At 42.7% G+C, this 19,928-nt stretch overlaps 1 protein-coding gene across 2 annotated transcripts in view; it reads right to left on the bottom strand.

Annotated features, from left to right (window-relative positions):
• Positions 1-19,397, bottom strand: part of npas2 (neuronal PAS domain protein 2) — a 71,459-nt gene extending 52,062 nt beyond the window's left edge. For both annotated transcript variants that reach the window (XM_082960423.1, XM_014137490.3), the window contains exon 1: positions 19,211-19,397. The gene's annotated coding sequence lies outside the window, so the exon portion shown is untranslated. The remainder of the gene's footprint in view (positions 1-19,210) is intronic.
• Positions 19,398-19,928: the final 531 nt, after the last annotated feature.

Consider the following 19,928-nt stretch of genomic DNA (forward strand, 5'->3'; position numbering starts at 1 on the left):
GGTGGAAACGCATGCGGTCCTCTCTTTTCCATCAGCCAACGCAGTTGGACCGGCTTTCTCCTGAGGACCGGCTTTCTCCTGAGGACTGACTTTCTCCTGAGGACTGGCTTTCTCCTGAGGACTGGCTTTCTCCTGAGGACTGGCTTTCTCCTGAGGACTGGCTTTCTCCTGAGGACTGGCTTTCTCCTGAGGACTGGCTTTCTCCTGAGGACTGGCTATCTACTGAGGACTGGCTTTCTACTGAGGACTAGCTATCTACTGAGGACTAGCCATCTACTGAGGACTAGCCATCTACTGAGGATTGGCTTTCTAAAGCCTGATGCAATCCTAACCTAAACCTTTTAAATGTAGCCTCATCATCATTGTTGGCAAAACTAAGAGTAAATTGTTGATAAATATTTAATGTAATTGATGTTCACAAGGCTTAACATTGTTTATCATAGCTTTTCTTTCTTTGCAAAATGAATCGTCCCATGTCGACATCTCATCTGGCAAAAGGTCATCCTGTCCTTATGACCGTCTGAGATGTATTGTGTAGACAATGTTTCCAAATGAGACACCTTTGGAAGCCTTGAGGCAGCAGGTATCATGTGAGTGGAGAGCAGCTTACTGGTCTAAAAATCACAAATCAAATCCAGACTGTACCTCAGAATTCATTTCATGCCATGCATGCATGAACTGAGTATGCTCAGTATGTTCACATATTCCACATCGAGATAAAATTAGGATATCTGATCTTATCATGCAGCTTAACAGAAAGTAACTGGATGGTTTGCTTAAGCATTGTCACGTTCGTCTGAAGAATGAGACCAAGGTGCAGCGTGGTAAGCGTACATCTTACTTTTAATAGATGAACACCGAACAAAACAAAGAAAAATACAAACCAAACGTAAAGTTCTGCAGGCTTCAAAGTAGCTATACAAAAACAAGATCCCACAAAAACCCAGTGAGAAAAGGCTGCCTAAATATGATTCCCAATCAGAGACAACGAATGACAGCTGCCTCTGATTGGGAACCATATCAGGCCAACATCGAAATACAAAACATAGATATTTCCCACCCGAGTCACACCCTGACCTAACCAAACAGAGAATAATAAGGATCTCTAAGGTCAGGACGTGACAGTACCCCCCCCCCCCAAAGGTGCGAACTCCGGCCGCAAACCTGAACCTATAGGGGAGGGTCCGGGTGGGCATCTACTCTCGGTGGAGGCTCCGGTGCGGGACGCAAACCCCGCTCCGTTTGAGGCTCCCCCCACTTCAGTGGCGTCTCTGGTGCAGGGATCGTCGCCCGACGACGACCATAGATCGTCGTCGGGAATTCCAGGCTAGGAACCCCCCCCTGTAAACTCCGGACTGCAGACCGTCGCTGGAGGCTCTGGACTGCAGACCGCCGCTGGAGGCTCTGGACTGCAGACCGCCTCTAGAGGCTTCGTGCCATGGATCATCACTACAGGCTCCGTGCCATGGATCACCACTGCAGGCTCCGGGCCATGGATCACCACTGCAGGCTCCGGGCCATGGATCACCACTGCAGGCTCCGGGCCATGGATCACCACTGCAGGCTCCGTGCCATGGATCACCACTGCAGGCTTCGTGCCATGGATCATCACTGGAGGCTTCGTGCCATGGATCATCACTGGAGGCTTCGTGCCATGGATCATCACTGGAGGCTTCGTGCCATGGATCATCACTGGAGGCTTCGTGCCATGGATCATCACTGGAGGCTTCGTGCGTGGAGCCGGCACAGGGCGTACCAGGCTGGAGAGACGCACTGGAGGCCGGGTGCGTGGAACAGGCACAGGGCGTACCAGGCTGGAGAGACGCACTGGAGGCCGGGTGCGTGGGGCAGGCACCGGATACACTGGGCCGTGGAGGCGCACTGGAGGTCTCGAGCGTAGAGCTGGCACAACCCGTCCTGGCTGGATGCTTACATTCACCTGGCAAATGCGGGGCGCTGGCACAGGACGCACTGGGCTGTGAAGGTGCACCGGAGACACAGTGCGCAGAGCCGGCGCAGGATATCCTGGGCCGAAGAGACGCACCGGAGACCAGGAGCGCTGAGCCGGCCCAATCCGTCCTGGCTGAATGCCCACTCTAGCACGGCAAATGCGGGGAGCCGGCAACGAGAGCACCGGGCTGTGAATGCACACCGCATTACACGGTGCCTGACTGGTCACACGCTCCCCACGGTAAGCACGGGGAGTTGGCTCAGGTCTAAACCCTGACTGCGCCAATCTCTCCGTGTGCCCCCCCCCCCCCCCCGAGCTGCCTCTCGGGCTTCCGTCGTAGCCGTGACTCCCTGTCTCGTCGCCGTTCCTCCCTCGCTGCTTCCACCTGTTCCCATGGGAGGCGATCCCTTCCGGCCAGGATCTCCTCCCACGTCCAGCATCCTTTGCCGTCCAGGATATCCTCCCATGTCCACTCCTCCTGACCACGCTGCTTGGTCTGTTTTTGGTGGGATCTTCTGTCACATTCGTCTGAAGAATGAGACCAAGGTACCGCGTGGTAAGCGTACATCTTACTTTTAATAGATGAACACCTAACAAAACAAAGAAAAATACAAAACGAATGTAAAGTTCTGCAGGCTTCACAGTAGCGATACAAAAACAAGATCCCACAAAAACCCAGTGAGAAAAGTCTGCCTAAATATGATCCCCATTCAGAGACAATGAATGACAGCTGCCTCTGATTGGGAACCATATCAGGCCAACATAGAAATACAAAACAAAGATATTCCCCACCCGAGTCACACCCTGACCTAACCAAACATAGAGAATAATAAGGATCTCTAAGGTCAGGGCGTGACAAGCATAAACTGCATTTGACACTAATGGACCTTACAATAAGTAAACAAGCAGCCTACAAAGCATGCAATCAATGTATTTGTTATCTTCAAAATGATGAGTGACATGAATATAGTCATTGACCAAGAAATGAACAATCATTAGGTGACAAAAAATATACATCCAAAGGTGAATATTCATAAATAATCTATTGGTAACAGCAAAACCATAGATTATAGTAGACACTCTTATCCAGAGTGACTTTAGGAGCAATTAAGATAAAGTGCCTTGCTCAAGGGCACATCGACAGACGTTTCACCTAGCCGGCTCAGGGGAATCAAACCAGCAGCCTTTCAGTTACAGGCCAAATGCTCTTAACAGCTAAGCTACCTGCCGCCCCTATATAATTCAGATAACTCTAAGGAATGCCTTATTCGGAGATGTTTGATTGTACTAATCTAGTTCAATCAATTAAGACATGTTCAGATTCAACAATAATTCAGAGAGCGAGCTAATAGAGTCCCTGTACAAATGTTAGAATTTATAAATGAACATCAGGTAAATCAATTAATCAAAGGGTTTCATTATGAACTGGGCCTAAAGCAAATGTCTTCGCAACTTATCAATTACTTTAAATCTACCAGGGGAATAAACACAAGTTAAATAATTTATACCAACATTCAATAGACTCTGCTTTATTGCATTTATTTAAAAAGTGACCGTTTGAATAATACTCAACTTAAAAACGAAATATTATTATTTATGTAGCTTGGTAAAGATTTTTTTATTTTTTATTAAATACTTCTTCACTATTACACTACATAGATTTCAGACATTTATTACAGTTTAACAAACTGCTAAGCATACACCACAAAATAAATAAATCATCAGGCCTCTTAAACCGTCCCGCTCAGGAGCAAAAGACGTGATCTTTGCGGCCTACATGATGACAATTACCTAAAGCGGTGTGTGAGCAGATATGTAGGTCATGATTCTAGGGCACGGGTGGAAGGACCATGCAGCTCACACTTTGTGCACACAAGCTCTGAGAGGAGGTTACATCATTCATTCAATTCTTGGCTGCAGAAAGGCCCTGATTATGTTACAATACCCTGAAGAGATACTTTAGGCTGACAAAGTATCATCATCGTCACCATCATTATAATAAACCACATACATTTAAGAGGTGCAGCTGATACAGTTGGAAGCAAAGCACACTGGAACAGCTTTGAGAGTGAAAGCAAACTACCCAGGAAAAATATGATCCTATTCCTGTCAATTGCTATCTCATTTTCCTCATTGTGTAAGAGTTTAGCACATCTCCCTATCCTCCCTCTAGTCTGGTCTGGGAATGCCAATGCTTTTCACCAGAAACTGCTTAAGATAACCAGTCAGCCATATATATGTCTCACTCTTGACATGTGTACACAGAATTTGCACAGTTCTGACTTTTGAACTCACGTGAGTAAAAGTTTATAACCTGTAAAAATTACATTTACAGTATCCTGATCCATTAAAATGTATGAACAGGTGTAAATACTTTTTCTAGTTCATACCAGGGAGTTGTCAGACCTACACTCTACTGCAGTGGTTCCTAAACTGTGGGGTACAAGGGGTTGGCAGAGAGGTAGGGGCTTTCAGGTGTGGCATGAGTGAAAACATTTGGGAAGCACAGCTCAACTGTACAGTGACTTAGACATTTGCTAATTTATTTAATATTCAGGGAGTGGCGCCTCAGACAATCCACGAACCGTCTGTACATTGTAGTATTCCGTAACACAAACAAATGATTACGTCAGTAATAGACGCACAACCAACACCCTGAGAACAAGATCTGAAGGGCTGGGCCTACTCAGATTGTGAAACCAAACTGTCTTCCTCTGAGAGCACCAGTGTAGCCACACCCAACCCTTGACTGTGACCTTTTGCCTTGGGAGACTCCAGTAAAGCCTGGCAAGCCAGAATTATCACAGCCAGACATGAGAATAGACACTCCAGAAAAAAATAATAGCCCAGAAATACAGAAGGCATCCCTGTCTTGCACCCGGTCAGGGATTAAAAAGTAAATTCACCTCTAAATGAACTAGACTCATTATGTGGGAGGACACTTCCATGATCGCATGAACAAGCTGCACTGATCACAGTATGTTTGAGGATTCCAGGTCATCTACTTACAGTAACCCCCCCACAAGCTTACTGTGCTATGGGGAAAAACAATGCCATGAGAAACATTATGCCATTTCCTCTAACTCATTTCTATGGATTCTCTGAAGCAAGATGCTGACACACAAAACATTAATCATATTTGAACAACCGGGAGAAAGGAACATAAAAGGTAAAGCAATTAAGTGTCTTGTCATGCCCTAGTAGGTCTCTGCCTGTAGCTAGTGAGTACAAAGACAGTGTGCTGTGGACCAGAGATGAGCGACATCAGCAGAGAGGCTAATGACGTCTGTACTGGCAGTTATAACCCGAGCTCAACATTTCGTCTGTCACAGTAAGAAGGTTAAAGAGGGTGACATGAATACCAGACATACTCTCAAGGGTCATGTGCAACATAGTTCCACTGGGCGAATGAAGCCGCAGCCAAGTACACCAAGGAATGTTACAGTACTACTACAGCACACAGGATCACCAGGATTTTCTGCTTAATGACATACTGCACCACAAGCTACCTGACATACAGTCCCTTCGGAAAGTATTCAGACCCCTTCCCTTTTTCCACATTTTGTTACGTTACAGCCTTATACTAAAATGGATTAAATAAAAAATGTTCCTCAATCTACACAAAATACCCCATAATGACAAAGCGAAAACAGGTTTTTAGAAATGTTACAAAATTAAACATAAAAAACAGAAATACCTTATTTACATAAGTATTCAGACCCTTTGCTATGAGATTCGAAATTGCTCTCAGGTGCATCCTGTTTCCATTGATCATCCTTGAGATGCTTCTACAACTTGGAGTCCACCTGTGGTAAATTCAATTGATTGGAAAGGCACACACCTGTCTATATAAGGTCCCAAAGTTGACAGTGCATGTCAGAGCAAAACCCATTAGGTCGAAGGAATTGTCCGTAGAGCTCTGAGACATGATTGTGTTGAGACAGATCTGAGGAAGGGTACCAAAAAATGTCTGCAGCACTGAAGGTGCCCAAAAACACAGTGGCCTCCATCATTCTTAAATGGAATTAGTTCGGAACCACCAAGACTCTTCCTAGAGCTGGCCGCTGAGCAATCGGAGTCGAAGGGCCTTGGTCATGGAGGTGACCAAGAACCTGATGGTTACCCTGACAGAGCTCCAGAGTTTCTCTGCGGAGATGAGAGAACCTCCCAGAAGGACAACCATCTCTGCAGCACACCACCAATCAGGCCTTTATGGTAGAGTGGCCAGACGGAAGCCACTCCTTAGTAAAAGGCACATGACAGCCCGCTTCAAGTTTGCCAATAGGCACCTAAAGGACTCAGACCATGAGAAACAAGATTCTCTGCTCTGATGAAACCAAGATTGAACTCTTTGGCCTGAATGCCAACCGTCACGTCTGGAGGAAACCTGCCACCATCCCTACGGTGAAGCATGGTGGTGGCAGCATCATGCTGTGGGGATGTTTTTCAGCAGCAGTGACTGGGAGAGTAGTCAGGATCAAGGGAAAGATGAACGGAGCAAAGTACAGAGAGATCCTTGATGAAAACCTGCTCCAGAGTGCTCAGCACCTCAGACTGGGGCGAAGGTTCACCTTCCAACAGGACAACGACCCTAAGCACACAGCCAAGACAACACAGGAGTGGCTTTGGGACAAGTCTCTGAATGTCCTTGAGTGGCCATAGCTGTGCAGCGACGCTCCCCATCCAACCTGGCAGAGCTTGAGAGGATTTGCAGAGAAAAAAAATGGGAGAAACTCCCCAAATACAGGTGTTCCAAGCTCGTAGCGTCATACCCAAGAACACTCGAGGCTGTAATCGCTGCTAAAGGTGCTTCAACAAAGTACTGAGTAAAGGGTCTGAATAGTTACGTAAATGTGATATTTCCATTGCATAAATTTCTAAAAACCTGTTTTTGCTTTGTTATTATGGGGTATTGTATGTAGATTGATGAAAGGGGAAAAAATGTTTTTATCCAGTTTAGAATAACCCTGTAACCTAACAAATTGTGGGAAAAAAAAATTCAGGGGTCTGAATACTTTCCAAATGCACTGTCAAGGCGTGGGTGTAGGTGGCAGAGAAGTCAAGCGCAGGAGAAACAAGCTTGGTGGAACTGGAGTAGTTTAATAAAGTAAAAACAAATTCCAAAACCAAAGTACAATAAAAAGGAAACATGGGTAAAAAAAAACCTGTTGCACACCAAAAATGACAACACTCGCAAAACAACAAACAATCTCTGACAAAGCCATGAAGGGAAACAAAGGGTTAAATACACAACATGTAATGTAATGAATGGGATTGGAGCGAGGTGTGTAGGAAGACAAGACAAAACCAATGGAAAATGAAAAATGGATCAATGATGGCTAGAAGACCGGTGACGTCGACCACCGAGCACCACCCGAACAAGGAGGGGCATCGACTTCGGCAGAAGTCGTGACATGCACTGTATTTAGGTTATCATGTCAAGCTTTTCTACCTCTAGATTTGCATGGCTATATTTTCACCATATGTTTAATCTGTTAGATGAATATGAGTTGTCTGACAGTAGCAGGAATGCCTATTTGTTGCTTATATGACAAGCACTAAGTAGTACATCTCATATAATCCAAAACTTGATAGGATTGTGTTGTGTCATGCTTGTAGTTTAGTCTGTCATGTCTTATCAACTGGGGTAATTATCAGCATGTGAACCTTGATCTCATCTTTCTTACACTTCCTTTTCAAAACATGAAACGCAAAGAATATTCCCCACTGCTGAAAGAAGTGGAGGTGTCATGACTGACTTTCCAAAAAAGCTTGGTTGCTTATGATTTATTTTTTACCAAAACATTATCATTATGCATTGGGACATAAAAGAGTAGGGGAAAGATGTACATCTACGGTACTTTACTCTCTATAATATATCACTGTTCAAGAGGTTTATACAAGCTATCAATTCACCTAAATTCAACTCAAGGAATCTACAAAGTATGAACTGAGGTTGTCGTAGTCCAGTTACAAGTAATTGCCAGTAGAGGCAGCTTTCATAGATAATCTCCAGTTCATGCTAGCTGTTATTTTAATCACTCATCACACTGGTGACAGATGCAGCCTGGACCCACTGCCTCAAAAAGGAGGCGTGGGAATGATTAATGAATCAGGTATTCCAGATGTGACCTAATTATAACTGATCAATACAGATGTAGGATCTTAATTTGAGCAAGTTTGCTCCAGCAACAGGATATGTGAATTATTATGTGGATTATAATTAATGGACATTTTTGTATGGGTTGATACATTTTTTTAACTGAAAATCAAGTCTGAAATTTCAGTGGAAATTACTAATTTGAGAAGCCTTTTTAAACCTCAAATACACTACAAGATAAAAAAAAATATCCTGCAACTGGGTGATCAAATTAAGATCCTACATTTGAAGTTGTATCCTCAACCTATCCCAGCAGGGGACACCAAAATCACAAGAAAATAATTTACATGATGGCATTTCCATCGAAACGGACACATGAGCCCCAACCTGTGAAGTTCATAGAAGCATATCAATTTGGGTGTCAAATGAAAGCTAAGCTTTTGGGGAAAAGAAGACATTGAAAATAGTTGACAAATTTATCTATCTTAACAATTTGGCATAAGTAAAGGCTTTCTTTTGTGGATAAACAGATGGAAAATGGGTTTTAGAAAGTATCTACCAGAAAAAGTCTTAAAAAGGTATGAGAAATACATAAAAAAAAAACATGTTGATGTAAAGACTAGAGGTCAACCAATTAACCAATTTCATAACAATCAATAATCGGCATTTTTGGACACCGATTATGGCCGATTACATTGCAATCCACGAGGAGACTGCGTGGCAGGCTGACAACCTGTTAGGTGAGTGCAGCAAGGAGCCAAGGTTAGTTGCTAGCTAGCATTAAACTTGTCTTATAAAAAACAATAAATCTTAACATAATCACCTGTTAACTACACATGGTAGATGATATTACGAGTTTAACTAGCTTGTCCTGCGTTGAATATAATCAATGCGGTGCCTGTTAATTTATCATCGAATCACAGCCTACGTCGCCAAACAGGTGATTATTTAACAAAAGCGCATTCGCGAAAAAAGCACAATCGTTGCACCAATGTACCTAACCAAAAACATCAATGCCTTTCTTAAAATCAATACACAAGTATATTTTTTTAAACCTGCATATTTAGTTAAAATAAATTCATGTTAGCAGGCAATATTAACTAGGGAAATAGTGTCACATCTCTTGCGTTCTGTGCAAGCAGAGTCAGGGTATATGCAGCAGTTTGGGCCGCCTGTCTCGTTGCGAACTTTGTGAAGACTTTTCTTCCTAACAAAGACCGTAATTAATTTGCCAGAATTTTACATAATTATGACATAACATTGAAGGTTGTACAATGTAACAGCAATATTTAGACTTAGGGTTGCCACCCGTTCGATAAAATACGGAACGGTTCCGTATTTCACTGAAAGAATAAACGTTTTGTTTTCAAAATGATAGTTTCCGGGATCATATTTTGGCTGCCTTTTCCCACTGGGTTTTTGTGGGATGTTGTTTTTGTATAGCTACTGTGAAGCCTGCAGAACTTTACGTTCGTTTTGTATTTTTTCTTTGTTTTGTTCGGTGTTCATCAATTAAAAGTAAGATGTACGCTTACCACGCTACACCTTGGTCTCCTTCTTCAGACGAGCGTAACAGAAGATCCCACCAAAAACGGACCAAGCAGCGTGGCCAGGATGAGTGGACATGGGAGGAGATCATGAGTGGAGCAGGGCCCTGGACGCGAATTGGGGAGTATCGCCGTTCAAGGGAGCAGATGGAGGCAGCAAGAGAGGAACGGCGACGAAACGAGGATTTAGCACAACAACGGAAGCCCGAGAGGCAGCTCCAAAAAAAAAAAATGGGGGGAGGGGGGGCTCACAGGGAGATTGGCGGAGTCAGGGTTTAGACCTGAGCCAACTCCCCGTGCTTACCGGGGGGAGCGTGTGACCAGTCAGGCACCATGTTATGCGGTGATGCGCACTGTATCTCCAGTGCGCATTCATAGCCCGGTGCGCTCTGTGCCTGCGCCCCGCATTAGCCGTGCTAGAGTGGGCTTTCAGCCAGAATGGGTTGTGCCGGCTCTGCGCTTCTGGCCTCCAGTATGCCTCCTCGTACGAAGCCTCTAGTGATGATCCATGGTCTGACGCCTCTAGTGATGATCCATGGTCTGACTCCTCCAGTGATGATCCATGGTCTGACGCCTCCAGTGATGATCCATGGCACGAAGCCTCCAGTGAGCCTCCAGCGGCGGTCCGCAGTCCGGAGCCTCCAGCGGCGGTCCGCAGTCCGGAGCCTCCAGCGACGGTCGACAGTTCGGAGCCTCCAGCAGGGCTTCCCAGTTCAGAGGCTCCGACGACGATCCACGGTCCGGAGCTTTCAGCGATGAACCCCAAAATAGAGTCGCCACTGAGGATGGCGGATCTGCGAGCAGAGCGGGGTCTACGTCCCGCACCGGAGCCGCCACCGAGGCTAGATGCCCATCCGGACCCTCCCCTATTGAGTCAGGTTTTGCGGTAGGTCAGGGTGTATTTGGGTAGGTCAGGGTGTGATTTGGGTGGGCATTCTAGATTATGTATATCTATTTTTTGTATTTCTGTTGGCCTGATATGGTTCCAATCAGAGGCAGCTGTCTTTCGTTGTCTCTGATTGGGGATCATATTTAGGCAGCCTTTTCCCACTGGGTTTTTGTGGGATCTTGTTTTTGTATAGCTACTGTGAAGCCTGCAGAACTTTACGTTCGTTTTGTATTTTTTCTTTGTTTTGTTCGGTGTTCATCAATTAAAAGTAAGATGTACGCTTACCACGCTACACCTTGGTCTCCTTCTTCAGACGAGCGTAACAGAAGATCCCACCAAAAACGGACCAAGCAGCGTGGCCAGGATGAGTGGACATGGGAGGAGATCAACTTTTTTGAATTAAGTGATTAAAACTCGTAATTCCGTTACCAAATTGGTAACGGAATACCCCCCCCCACAAAAAAAAAAAATCAGTAACCGAATTAGTGCAACTGAATTGGCTACAATGGGAAATCACAATAGTCACAAACCACAGTTGGGTCACCTGCTACTGTCCTCCCTTCCGCCGCCATACTGTTATGTTGTGCTCATAACTGTTTTCTTTGTCTTTCTGACATCTAGTGCTCAAACCAAGAGTTTTTTTTTTCTCTCTCTCTCTCTCTACTCTCTCTCTACTCTCTCTACTCTCCAGTTAATGTCACCGGTCATAGCTCTTACTGACACCTACCCATGAGCCCTCTCTCTTTCCATTTACGTTAACCAGCATCCTCGCCCACTGAGCACCGACCGACACCGGACATCCATTGACGTTGAAAAGTAGTTTACATTTGATGAGCCCAACCTGGCCTTGATGTTTACGTCCACAGACGGACCGGACTGAACAAGTTTGGTTAGCACAGTACAGTGAGTAGAGCACAGTGGAGTACAGTACAATACAGTAGTACAATACAATGGAGTACAGCTCTGCTACGCTGTGATATCCACACTTGTGAAACATGAGGAGAATGACATTCATATCCATAATTATGCATTTCTGTGTATTAGAGATCAGGGACCCATAATGTAATTCCATTACCGACTGTAAATCCACTTCTTATTGTAGTTCAATAACTCAAGGTGTCATGTCATAGCTGACACCCCATTCTTTCTGCAGACATCTTTGAATCTTAATATGGAGCAGATGTTTGAGAATTTTTGGAAAACGTGGTCGCATAATAACCCGAGGGAGATTTTACCACGATTCCGTTACCAACGTTTGCCTCTGCACAGTTCTTCCACTAAATACGTTTTTGTAAATGTTTCAGTGGAAATTGTTAAAAGTAGTCTATGTGCATAGATTTGTATGCTTTGTTAAACTTTGAAATCAATGGTTTTTATTTGACATACAATTTAAAGTGAAAACACTGAGTCAAACCGTAAATCCGTTACCATGGAATTGCTCATGAGGTGATTATAAGTACGTCATATTCTTATCCTGTTGATAGATGCATCACACTTGACTGTCTCTTCTGTACAAAAGTTACATGTTAATTACTGCTCTTACATCCATTCCAATTAGGTGCCGAAAGTAGGGCTTAGCAATCCCCTTCAAAAATGAATGAAACAAATATTTGACTATTCAATGAATTTCCAGGAAACAAGCACCCGGTGTCCAGGTCAATTAATGTCAGTCACTGCCTGAGGACATAAGCCGCAGGAAACCAACCATCAAATGCATGACGTTGGTGATGGGAGGCATGTTTATGTTGATATCTAATGTGGAACAGCGCAGCTGACACCCATGTGACATTCCTTTGTCAGTGTCCCAAAGAAACATACTACAACCACTAGGTGATTAAACAAGTGAAGAGGGGCCCGTAAATAGATGCTTGCTGTGCAACAGCTGTTCACTGCCAATGTGACTGCCTTTATTTTTACTTCAAATTCTAGAGGTATAAGGAGGTTAAAAATGTACTCAAAATCACTAACTATTGACTTCTACTGGCCTGTGAAGCAATGATAACCACTGACATCTGCTATCTTCCAAACCTCCTGTTCCATACAAACACAATAGACAATTGAGGACTAAAGCTACCAGGCATTTAGCCCCCCCAAAATCAAACCATCATAGATTTGGAGTTAAACCCTTTTCTTGGCTTGGCCCTGACCTGTCCATGACATAAAGGGTCATGGGACAGTCTCTGTCTGACCACAGTCTGGCTGATTTAATCAAGTGAATCCATTCCGAATCATTCTCTGAATGTGTTTTTTTACCTAACACTTGCATTTACACTGGATTAGGAGCATTGCTATTTCTCTGCAGAGCCACTTTTCTGAAGTGCAGGTATGATTGGATTGTGTCCTGAATTGCTGCTGAGCAGAATGCACTGTCCAATCAGAGCCACTGACGATGATTTGGTGGTCCTCAGAACGGAAAAGGTTGGGAACCGATGCAGTAGGCTAAATCCTCACTGATGTCCCAAAATAGAGTTCACCTGGGTGTCACAATGCTAAAATGTCGCTTCACAAAATGGAAGTTTTTGGTGATATAAAACTGCCCTTTAAAAAGAAAAACTCCAGCCAGCACACTTGAGTTGAGCTTGATGCTTCACTTTAACAACTACACCTAATAACAAAATAATAAAAACACTTCAGCAATACAGACATTCTTCTCAGGTTAGCCTTTATGCAATGAAAAACGACCAGTAGGTACGTTCCATTGAAAGAGAACATAATGAAACATTCTCAGGTACATTATAGAAACAGGAAATGGTGCGGTGCGATCGATCCTCACTGCTCACAGCTAAACCTAAGAATAAATGACTTTGCTTTTGCATGGACCTGCTCCATTTGTGCATGGCTAGTCACACTTAGCATCTCCAGCAATATTCCAACTAGCTGTTCAGTTTAAGCTTGCAGGACATGGCCCAGTAACCTACTTTCCCTCCAGCAGGCTCCGTAACAGCAGAGGCTGCATGTCATGAGTTACCTAACGTTCACACAGCATATTTTCAGGCAGAGAGACGTGAAAACCCTCTACAGCATAAGGAGGGGGCAGAGACCCCCATTTCCTCTCTGTACACCCTTCGATTAAAAAGAAAACTTGTCAAGGAGCTCTGTGAAAGTAAAGGTTATGGCATCACCTCTTTAACAGAGCTCACTGCATTTGTTCTAAAAGCTCATAAAAATCATGTTGTATATTTTCAACCTTTATAGGGCAGCAGGTAGCCTAGTGGTTAGAGTGTTGGACTAGTAACTGAAAGGTTGGAAGATCAAATCCCCAAGCTGACAAGGTAAAAATCTGTCATTCTGTCCCTGAACAAGGCAGTTAACCCACTGTTCCTAGGCTGTCATTGAAAATAAGAATTTGTTCTTAACTGACTTGCCTAGTTAAATAAATATATAAAATAGCCAAGGCTTGAACTGACCCTCTATACTGCCATGACACAGCTTTGCTAGGAAGACCTTATAGAGCCCCACAGTGGAGGTGTCATAATACTCATAAAACCTAGCTGTAAAACAGGGAAATGGTTCCAATTGTTTTTCCACCATTCATTTTTCCCATAGGGTATTTTAGAAACATTTAAAATAAGGGCTGTGTTTCGTGTAGGCTTACCCTGCCGTGACGTTTTGATAACCATGTAAATCTCTCTTGGACAAGGTGACTTTTATCAATGCAGTACCAGTCAAATGTTTGGTCACACCTACTCATTCAAGGGTTATTCTTAATATTTACTATTTTCTACATTGTAGAATAATAGTGAAGACATCAAAACAAGGAAATAACACATATGAAAACATGTAGTAACCAAAAAAGTGTTAAACAAATCAAAATATATTTTATATTTGAGATTTTTAAAAGTAGCCACCCTTTGCCTTGATGACAGCTTTGCACACTCTTGGCATTCTCTCAACCAGCTTCATGAGGTAGTCACCTGAAATGCATTTCAATTAACAGGTGTGCCTTGTTAAAAGTTAATTTGTGGAATTTCTTTCCTTCTTAATGCTTTTGAGCCAATCAGTTGTGTTGTGACAAGGTAGGGGTGGTATACAGAAGAGAGCCCTATTTGGTAAAATACCATATTATGGCAAAAACAACTCAAATAAGCAAAGAGAAATGACAATCCATCATTACCTTAAGACATGAAGGTCAGTCAATCTGGAACATTTCAAGAACTTTGAAAGTTTCTTCAAGTGCAGTCGCAAAAACCATTGAGCGCTATAAATGAAACTGGCTCTCATTAGGACCGCCACAGGAGGGGACGACCCAGAGTTACCTCTGATGCAGAGGATAAGTTCATTAGATTTACCAGCCACAGAAATTGCAGCCCAAATAAATGCTTAACAGAGTTCAAGTAACAGACTCATCTCAACATCAACTGTTCAGAGGAGACTGCGTGAATCAGGCCTTCATGGTCGAATTGCTGCAAAGAAACCACTACTAAAGGACACCAATAAGAAAAAGAGACTTGCTTGGGCCAAGAAGCACGAGAAATGGACATTAGACCGGTGGAAATCTGTCCTTTGGTCTGATGAGTCCAAATATGCAATTTTTGTTTCCAACCGCCGTGTCTTTGTGAGATAACCATCATTATGTTTGGAGGAAACTTCTGTAAACTTCTGACCCACTGGGAATGTGTAAAAAGACACAGAGTAGGTGAACGGATAATCTCTGCATGTGCGGTTTCCACTGTGAAGCATGGAGGAGGTGGTGTGATGGTGTGGGGGTGCTTTGCTGGTGACACTGTCAGTGATTTATTTAGAATTCAAGGCAAAGTTAACCAGTATAGAAGGAGATGCGTTCTGTCTCCTAGAGATGAACGTACTTTGGTGAGAAAAGTGCAAATCAATCCCAGAACAATAGCAAAGGACCTTGTGAAGATGCTGGAGGAAACAGGTACAAAAGTATCTATATCCACAGTAAAACGAGTCCTATATCGACATAACCTGAAAGGCCGCTCAGCAAGGAAGAAGCCACTGCTCCAAAACCGCCACAAAAAAAAGCCAGACTACGGTTTGCAACTGCACATGGGGACAAAGATCGTACTTTTTGGAGAAACGTCCTCTGATCTGATTAAACAAAAATAGAACTGTTTGGCCATAATAACCATCATTATGTTTGGAGGAAACTTCTGTAAACTTCTGACCCACTGGGAATGTGATGAAAGAATTAAAAGCTGAAATAAATCATTCTCTCTACTATTATTCTGACATTTCACATTCTTAAAACCTGTTGGGGCTAGGGGGCAGTATTTGCACGGCCGGATAAAAAAAACGTACCCGATTTAATCTGGTTACTACTCTTGCCCAGAAACGAGAATATGCATATAATTAGTAGATTTGGATAGAAAACACTCAAAAGTTTCTAAAACTGTTTGAATGGTGTCTGTGAGTATAACAGAACTCATATGGCAGGCCAAAACCTGGGAAGATTCCATACAGGAAGTGCCCTGTCTGACAATTTGTTCTCCTTCTGTGGCATCTCTATCAAAAATACAGCATCTCTGCTGTAACGTGACATTTTCTAAGGCTTCCATTGGCTCTCAGAAGGCGCCAGAAAGTGGAATGACGTCTCTGCAGTCTCTGGGCGAAAAACAGCAGGAGTTTTTGTGAGTGGTCAGGCAGGGAACAATGACACTGGAGATGCACGTTCATGTGAATTCTACATGTTTTTCTTTCTCTCTTTGAATGAATACAACGTCGCCCGGTTGGAATATTATCGCTATTTTACGAGAAAAATCGCATAAAAATGGATTTTAAACAGCATTTGACATGCTTCGAAGTACGGTAATGGAATATTTAGATTTTTTTTGTCACGAAATGCGCTCACGCGTCACCCTTCGGATACTGACCTGAACGCACGAACAAACGGAGCTATTTCAATATAACTATGGATTATTTGGAACCAAAACAGCATTTGTTGTTGAAGTAGAAGTCCTGGGAGTGCATTCTGATGAAGAACAGCAAAGGTAATCCAATTTTTCTTATAGTAAATCTGAGTTTGGTGAGGGCCAAACTTGGTGGGTGTCAAATTAGCTAGCCGTGATGGGCGGGCTATCTACTCAGAATATTGCAGAATGTGCTTTCGCCGAAAAGCTATTTTAAAATCTGACACCGCGATTGCATAAAGGAGTTCTGTATCTATAATTCTTAAAATAATTGTAATGTATTTTGTGAACGTTAATCGTGAGTAATTTAGTCAATTCACCGGAAGTTTGCGGTGGGTATGCTAGTTCTGAACATCACATGCTAATGTAAAAAGCTGGTTTTTGATATAAATATGAACTTGATTGAACAAAACATGCATGTATTGTATAACATAATGTCCTAGGAGTGTCATCTGATGAAGATCATCAAAGGTTAGTGCTGCATTTAGCTGTGGTTTTGGTTTTTGTGACATATATGCTTGCTTTGAAAATGGCTGTGTGATTATTTTTGGCAGGGTACTCTCCTGACATAATCTAATGTTTTGCTTTCGCTGTAAAGCCTTTTTGAAATCGGACAATGTGGTTAGATTAACGAGAGTCTTGTCTTTAAAATGGTGTAAAATAGTCATATGTTTGAGAAATTGAAGTTATAGCATTTATGAGGTATTTGTATTTCGCGCCACGCAATTCCACTGGCTGTTGACTAGGTGGGACGCAAGCATCCCACCTTGCCCAGGGAGGTTCAAATAAAGTGTGGATCCTAACTGACCTAAGACAGGAAATTTGTACTATGATTAAATGTCAGGAATTGTGAAAAACTGAGTTTAAATCTATTTGGTTAAGGTCTATGTAAACTTCCAACTTCAACTGTAAAATATATTTTGATTTGTTTAACACTTCTTTGGTTACTACATGATTCCATATGTGTTATTTCATAGTTTTGATGTCTTCACTAATTATTTTACAAAGTAGAAAATAGTAAAATAAAGAAAAACCCTTGAAAGAGTAGGTGTGTCCAAACCTTTGACTGGTATTGGAAATTCAGCTCGATTTACTCTCATATTTGAAAATGCTAATTAGAATCAAAGTAGACATCATGCAAAACTACAATTCCCTGCAAGCTCCTGCACGTCATCTCTAGCTGACACCTTTTCTAACAGGTACTGTGTCAATTTAAAACTTGCACAAGACATTTCACAGAATTGTCTATTTAAATACATTTGGCCAATTTATTCATTACCACATTTAGCTAACATCAGATAGAATCTCTGAATGAACTTACCTTTGCCTCTATTTGGCAGTCTCGTCCAGATCATCATGGCATTTGTCGTTTTTTATGATAGCCACATTAGTAGCTAATTAGCATTTCATTTACTATTATTTTATTTGGGGGGGGGGGGGGGTTAATACAGGCGAATATATTGATAAAAGTCACCTTATCCTAGAGAGTTTTACACGGTTATCAAAACATCACGCCAGGGTAAGCCTCCACGAAACACAGCCCTTATTTTAAGTGTTTCTAAAAATCCCCTGAGGGAGAAATTAATGGTGGAAATAGTGATAGTAACCATTTCCGTTTGACGCTAGGTTTTATGGGTATTTTGACTCATACTGTGGTACTCTATAGTAGAAGTATCTATCAATGGAAGGGGAAGTTACATGGAGAGATAGATAAAAATGGGCAGATGAGTGAGGAAAAGAAAGAGAAAAGGAGATGGCAGCCAGTAGAGGGCAGACTGTGTATCTCTTGAGGTAAAAGTCTAACTCTTAGTGGGTTGGCTCAGTAAAATAAGCTTAGCTACCTCACTTCACCATTACTTCACCTCACCTACTCGTGGCAACCAAAAACCTGACCACATGGGACCAGCCTCATCACAGACCAGATGAACAATAGTAAAACCATCAACATAGGCAACCAATCCTGGCTCCTTGAACACTTTATCAGGATCATTATGAGCCAAAAATCATCAAATCGTCAGTATCAAGGCAAATGTAAACTTGAATAATGTGATGTCTTCAAAATAATGTCTCACATGATTGTAGTGTGTGTTGAAGTAATCACAAACTTTTTGCCATCATAGCATGAATTAGTGAATAATATCCATTATCTGAACTAAGCCAGCACTATTTCTGAGAGTCTGATATACATTCAGGATCGGTGTGAGTGGAGAAGAGTCCCCATCATCATCATCAATCGTACCACGCAATCATAGGCCTACATTTTCTCATAAGGATGAACAGCTTTCGTTGCAAATATTTTCTCCTGAAGCCCAGAACAACTGCGCAGCACCGGTCAATTTAGTTTCCTTTCTTTAATAAATATATCTAAGGCGTGACGTCTTCATGAGTCATGAGTTACATAACAATGTCTCTTTTAGTGATTAACCTACATAAATTAGATGTTGTAAGGAGTGCTCTCCTGACAGTGTGGTCACGATCAACCTTTCAGAATGAAGTAACTTTTATATAGGACCAAAACTATAATTCCACGACTGGTCTGGCTCGCATGGATAGTAGACTACAGGCTATTTAACACATCCAACACGTGCAGCCTTATTCTTAATACTGGATGAAAAAATCTAATAAAAATAACTTGGTCTAGCCTGTCAAATTAGGTCATCTAATAGAAAACCGTGAAATCACCTGGAAGTTCCCATTTCCGATAACTGCACGACTATAAAACCATAGACTATCATGCACCGGCATATCAATGGAACATCAACTTTCGATCAACCTTAGCCAGATGTCACTCACTCCACTCAATGTAGGTTACGCTTGAACTTGCTAGAAGTAAGTAAAAGTAATGCATTAACTTACTTAATGTAAAGCAGCAACGAGGGGACGATTCCGATATGAAAATCCCATCCGAGAAATACAACAAGGCTTTTAGACTCCTATTCCTACCATGAAATAATGTTATGTAACTGGCACCGTTTCTGTAGGCAATGAGATACTTCGAAGTGTTTTCTCTGCTGATGTTCATTTTCCAAACCACACACCTCACAATTTACATCATCAGCCGTCGTCGCACCTTAAAAGGAGCTACAGGGAGTGACCTAACCAAGCGCGTCGTGTCCAGATTCGCTACAGTAGGGGAGGGAGGAGGAGCGTACGGCACGAGCGCATATCCTCAGTTCATTGCCATTGAAGCGTAGCCCGCCAACGTCATCGCCTAAAATTATGGACAACATTCACTATTCAGCCAATTCGTTCGCAGTAATGATCGAGGCCATCTGGCATCTGCTGCTTCAGGACGACCTCGTCCCATTTTTATCACATTGCTATTTTTCCAATTTATGCATGCATCATAGTACTGTAGCCTTAGTTCGAATGCCGCATTAAAACAACTGAAAATCTCCGACTTCTAACTTCAGTGTGTTCAAGACAACTGGGAACTCCGATTGGAAAAATCGTTTTGAATGGTCATCCAACTCGGAATTCCAACTCTGGAATTTGGGCCTCTTTTTAGAGCTCCTACTTTGCGACTTGAAGATCACTGACGTCATGATTTGATGTCGTATTTTTCTGAGTTCCC

This window comes from Salmo salar, chromosome 13, assembly GCF_965601325.2.
Source record: "Salmo salar chromosome 13, fSalSal1, whole genome shotgun sequence".
NCBI lineage: Eukaryota > Metazoa > Chordata > Actinopteri > Salmoniformes > Salmonidae > Salmo > Salmo salar.